Below are 6,250 nucleotides of genomic sequence, written 5' to 3' on the forward strand. Positions count from 1 at the left end.
AGAAAGGGAAGAAAGGAGGAAGGGAGGAAGGGAAGAAGGGAGGGAGGAAGGGAGGGAGGTGGGAAGGGAGGGAGTCTCCCAGTTACATATTAATGACTTCTCAGGGTCTGACTTGTCTTTGCTCCTACACTCATCTTGCCATTGAGCCCTGCAAGGAATGTGGACAACCAAGCTACAGACTGCTGGCCACAGATCATGTCTTGGGTAGACGAGAAGAAGTACATGGTAGGTGTTTTACAGCCATGTAGGTAGGAATTTGCAAACTGAACCAGCAAGTGTCTGGTACACAGTAGGTGTTTACTAATGGGAGCTGATACTGCTGTTGACACTGTGAGAGTGAATGGCTGCAACTGTCATCCCACTGAGTGAAAAGTGGGGTTGATTCAGCTGAGCCATTGGGTGACATGGGTGTTCTTCCTTTTTTTAAGTTTTGTTTTAACGTATTATGAAACATAACACAGAGAAACCCATAAAACATAAGCAACTGCATAACGAAAAATAATAAAGCAAAGTATCATGTAATTACTACCATGAAACTACTTCCCTGTTTAAGAAATAAAATATGGTCAACACTCAGAAGCTGACTCCCCACCCCACGGGTCCTTACCAGTCATGCACCTTCCCCAACCCACAAAAGCTGTCCTCGATCCTTTCATGGAAATGACACATTTGCTTTTAAGTAAATGTATGTATAAATTGTATATATGTCCTCTTTCCATATTACCTATATATCCCCATATAAAATCTATATATTTCTAAATATTATGATTTTGTCTGTTTTTGAATCTTATATAAATGTACTCCAGCATGATCTTTTGTGTCTCATTTCTTTCAGGCATCATTATGGTTGTAAGATTTAACCACATTGTTTTGGAAGTAACAGTTTATTAGTTTTCATGGCTTTCTAGTAGCTCTTTATATGGATATCCAACATTTTGTCTATTCTCCTTTAGATGGCCATTTGGGTGTTTTTCAGGTTGGAGTAATTACTAACAATGTTGCTCTGAACATTCTTTTATATGCATTCAGGGTATACACCTAGGAGAGGAATTGCTGGATCACAGGGTATATGTGTATCTATGAATAACTCTACTAGACACTGCCAAACTCTTCCAAAGTTGTTGTATAAATTTGCTCTTTGTCCTCAAGGTACAAGAGTCACCATCATTTCACAGCTTCATGGACAGATGGTACTGGTTGTCTGTAAATGTTAGCCAAGTCTGGTAGGTGTGTGGTTGTACTTAATTGTGGTTTTAATTTGCATTTCTCTGATTACTAAAGAGGTTGGGTAACTTCTCATTGTTTTTTGTCCATCTGGATCTTCTCTTTTGTGAAGGGCCTGTTTATTTCTTTAGCCCATTTAGAAAATGGGGTTGTTCACCTTTTCCTTAATAAATTTTATCCAAATAGATTCTTGATTGTCCCAAGAAGCACCTATTGAAAAGAGTGGTATCGTGGTATCCTGGAATCCATGAGAGTTGATTGTTAAAATTTCAGGAGTTTTCTGAGTAGGTTGTTAAATTGCTGGTAGCTTGAAGTCAGCCACAGTGTTGACACCATGGAAACCGGCAAATGTGACATAAATCAGCGCATTTTCCGCTAGAGAGTTGGTTGATTACTACACCAATGGAAAAGCCCATCTTTTCTGCCCTGCCTCACAAGGCCGTCTCTGTCATAAATTCTGGTCATACACATATGAATTTATTTCACTACTGTCTCTTCTGTTTCTTTCCTTTCTTTGTCTGTCCCCATGTTAAAAACATACTGCCTTGTAAACTACAGGTTTATAATAAGTCTTGATATCTGGTGGAGCGGGTCCTCTTATCTCCTAACAGTATCTTGCTCATTTTTAGCTCTTGACATTTCTCTGCAAATTTAGAATAAGCTTGCCAAGTGTTCACAGAAAAATCTGTTGGAATTTTAATTACATTGAATCTGTAGATCAATTTTGGGAAGAAATGCATGTTTTTATCTGCTTTGAGTTCATTATGGAAGTGACTCATTACTGTGTAAAATCAATTGCTTATATACTCTATAAGCTGTCATTTGTTGTTTATCATTATCCACGGTCTTTCTTGCTCTATTGGTTCATTTTCCTACTGCTATGAAGAAATAACAGAGACTGGGTAATTTATAAAGAAAAAGAGGTTTAATTGACTCATCATTCCACATGGCTGAGGAGGCCTCATAATCACAGCAGAAGGTAAAGAAGGAGCAAAGGCACATCTTACGTGGTGGCAGGCAAGAGCGCATGTGCAGGGGAACTGCCCTTTATAAAACCATCAGATCTCATGAAACTTATTCACTGTCATGTGAACAGCCTGGGAAAAGCCTACCCCGTGATTCAGTTACCTCCCACTGGGTCTCACCCATGACACAGAGGAATTATGGGAGCTACCAATCAAGATGAGATTTTGGTGGGGACACAGACAAACCATATCACTTGCCTTGCAGAACTTTAACATTTTTGTTAAGTACAGTTCATCAAACTTTTCCTTTATAGCTTCTAGGATGTTGCTCCTAGCAGCCACAAAGGCAAGCCACACAAAACTTAAAATATAATAGTAGCCACATGAAAAAAGTAAAAGGCCAGGTGCAGTGGTTCACACCTGTGATCTCAGCATTTTGGGAGGCCAAGGCAGATGGATCACCTGAGGTCAGGATTTCGAGACCAGCCTGACCAGTATAGCGAAACCCTGTCTCTACTAAAAATATAAAAATTATCTGGGCACGGTGGTGGACATCTGTAATCCCAACTACTTGGGAGGCTGAGGCAGGAGAATCTCTTGAACCAATGAGGTGGAGGTTGCAGTGAGCTGAGATCGTACCATTGCACGCACTCCAGCCTGAGTGACATAGTGAGACTCGATGTCAAAAAAAAAAAGTAAAAAAAGGTAACATTGTTTTTAATGATATATTTTATTTAATCCATAATAGCAAATATCATTTCAACATGAAATCAATATATAAAAACTATTCATGAGATAATTTACATTATTTTTTCATACAAATTCTTAGAAATCTGGTCTGCATTTTATATTGCAGGGACATTTCAGTTTAGACTAGCCATATTTCAAGTGTTTATTAGCCACACATGGCTAATGGTTGCCATGTTAGATAGCTCAGGTCAGTATCTTTGTTAAGGCAGGTCTACAGCAGCCTTAGGTCTGTGGCTAGTTTCATGCTACCAAGATCTGGCCCTTCCAGGGTTGGTTCAGTGAGGTCTCTTCTCTATTGTTGGTTGAAACTTTAATGTTTCCCAGCTCTGTGTGACTTTGGGAATTGTTTGATTTATAGCCCCCGAATTACACCCCCACCCCTGCAAGTTGCTCTTTCTTCAGCATGATATTTTGCCTAGCTCTTGGAGTTTCATCTGCACATGCCCGTTTAGTATTTGGTAAAAGACTGAAGAGGACTTCTGCACAGATCTCCGGAATTCTTTCTCTGTGTAGTTTCCTCCTTTCCAGTACTCTTCTTTGTAAAGTCCAGCAGCCTCCTCCTGAATTCCAGTCTCTCACTCCCCAACTCAGGGAGATAACTGTGCTCTCCTCGGGGTTCCTTCTCTGCCCCATGGTCTGCAAAGTGCCTCCACACGCAGGCCTGGGTGATCCCAGGGTTTTCCTTACTAGCTTATCTTCCCTGAGAGATCACAATCCGTACTGTGGTGCGGGGCTGGGGATGGGTGCAGGCTGACAGCCTAATACTCATTATTCTTAAGGCCAAAAGCAGAGGTCCTACTTAAAAAAAATGTTTTAGCTGCCTGCAGTGGTAAATGCCTGTAGTCCCAGCTACTCAGGAGGCTGAGGCAGGAGGATCACAAGTTCAGCCCAACTTGGACAAAATATCAAGACCCACCATCTACAAAAGAAAACAAAACAAATATGGTTTTGAGCTTACCTGTTAGTTTTACTATCGAGTTATTTCATAATTACTTTGATCTTTATTAACCCCTTCTTATAGTCTTTTTTAATATTATTCTTTTATAACTTTATTTATTTTATTCTTATTTATTAGAAATAATTAGGGCTGTGAGTTTTTCTTTCAGGGATTCCTTTAGCTATTTCCACAGGTTCTGATATGCAATATTTTTGTGGTCATTATTCTCTAGATAATCTGCAATTTGGGTTTTGCTTTTCTCTTTAACAAAGAATTGTTCCAGAGACTTAAAAAAAATTTGAGATGGTAGAATTTTATGTTTCAGTTTTCTGGTTTTATTAATTTTAGTTATATTATATTATAAATAAAGTTATCTACACTATAATTTTTGAAGATGTTTTAAATTTTCTTTGTAGCTTAATATGTAGTCACAACAAACCTTTGTAAACAAGATGTTACTCACTTTTTACTGTAAATTGTTTATTGACTTTAAGTGAGTCAATGTTATCAATGTGAGTATATAAAATAAATTTAAATTTACAAAAATATAATCCGTGTGTGTGTGTGTTTACTCTGGGTGCCAGTGTAAGACTATATTTCAAAAATGAGATTTTGTTCTAAAAAAATGTGAAAACCACTAGGCAATGTGACCTCAAAAGTCACCTAGGATGTGTAGAATGGGAATATGAATTTGGGCAGGGCCTAGAGTAGAGTGAGCCTTGAGTTGTGTTGAGATCAAAGGATACCGAGAGTATTTTTTTTCTTTCATTTTTCATTCCTTTTCTTTCTTTCCTCTACACAATATGCTAATAAAACTTCTAGATGATGCAGACCGAGACCAGGTGCTATACCAGTCTGTTATGAACAAGTGAGAGCACATGAAACCGTTTTCAATTGGCCTTAGGAAAAGCAAAGGTGAAATGAAAATTTAATTCTCCTGGACCTTTTTTCAAAATGTATTTTTCCATCTCTACTGTAAAGAGTGAATTTTAATTGGGTTGATTCTCACTGTGTGGCCATGCATTTCTAATCTGTGTTCACTCTTTGGGAAAGAAGAATTTGATGAAAGGAACCGGATAATAATGGAAATCTTGTCTGAGCAGAACAAATTGCTATTATCCAATATGATAGGGATGTGAGAAGCATTGAGGCTGATGACTGGAAAAAACACACCTCTCCTCAAAATGCCACTGTTCTGCCTGGCACAGTCTTGTCCTGGCACAGGGAGAGAGCGCAATAGCATGGTATGTGCTTTTGGTGCGTCTGGGCCTTTCTGGTGGGTCACTTAATCCTCCACCCTCAATTTTCCCACCTGTAAAATGGGGGTAATAATCTCCACCTTGTGCTATTGTAAGGCTTGAGAGAAATGAATTGTGGGAAAGTGCCCAACATGTTATAGGGGCTCAGAGAATGAGTCAGAGGAGAATTTCCAAGGAAAGCTCTATGGCTGGGCTGAGGGTGAAGTTCCTAGTTTATTTACAGCTTTGAAAAGAAAGAAGTGGACAGGGGCAGGCATGTATGCATAAGTGAGAGTGTGTGAGTGTGTGTGTAGGGCAGGGGAATCTGTGGTTACATCCTAGTATAGGCCAGTGTTTCTATGTGTACCATTCAGGATGAATTTCCTGTGGGATAGAAACAACCAGGGTCTTCTGCAGATGAGTGGATTCAGAGTCCTCACCTGCAGGTAGAAAAGCCCCAGGAGTCCATATTTACCCTCATTATGCTACTCCTGTGAGGCCAGCTAGGTCCTTCAGCTGAACGTAGTGCACCAATGAGGAAACGAGTTAGGAGTTTCTCCAGCAATGCCAACAAGCAGGTCAAGTAGCACACATCGCGGGTGGCCAGGCCTCCCACGAAACATTATTTAGGGTGCTATGTCAAGCTGTTAGAGAGGGAGAAGATACACATCTTGGCTTTGGAGCTTGTGATTTAACAGAGAGAACAGAGAAAGAGAAAACACGAAAGGCACATATGGAGCTAATTTTAAAGATCCAGTGGCCATACAGCTTTTTTTTTTTTTCCTAGACAATGTTAAAATCAAATAATTATTGAGGTCATCAGACAATAGCTCCAGAGTTGTGTGCAGAAAGAACAGTCCTGGCCAGGCGCAGTGGCTCACACCTGTAATCCCAGCACTTTGGGAAGCCAAGGTGGGCAGATCACCTGATGTCAGGAGTTCAAGAGCAGCCTGGCCAACATGGTGAAACTCTGTCTCTATAAAAATACACAAAATTAGCCAGGTGAGTGGCACATGCCTGTAATCCCAGCTACTCAGGAGCCTGAGGCAGGAGAATCACTTGAACCTGGGAGGCGACGGTTGCCAGTGAGCCGAGATGGTGCCATTGCACTCCAGCCTGGGCAACAAGAGCAAAAC

This window comes from Rhinopithecus bieti, unplaced genomic scaffold, assembly GCF_001698545.2.
Source record: "Rhinopithecus bieti isolate Rb0 unplaced genomic scaffold, ASM169854v2 scaffold_37914, whole genome shotgun sequence".
NCBI classification, from domain to species: domain Eukaryota; kingdom Metazoa; phylum Chordata; class Mammalia; order Primates; family Cercopithecidae; genus Rhinopithecus; species Rhinopithecus bieti.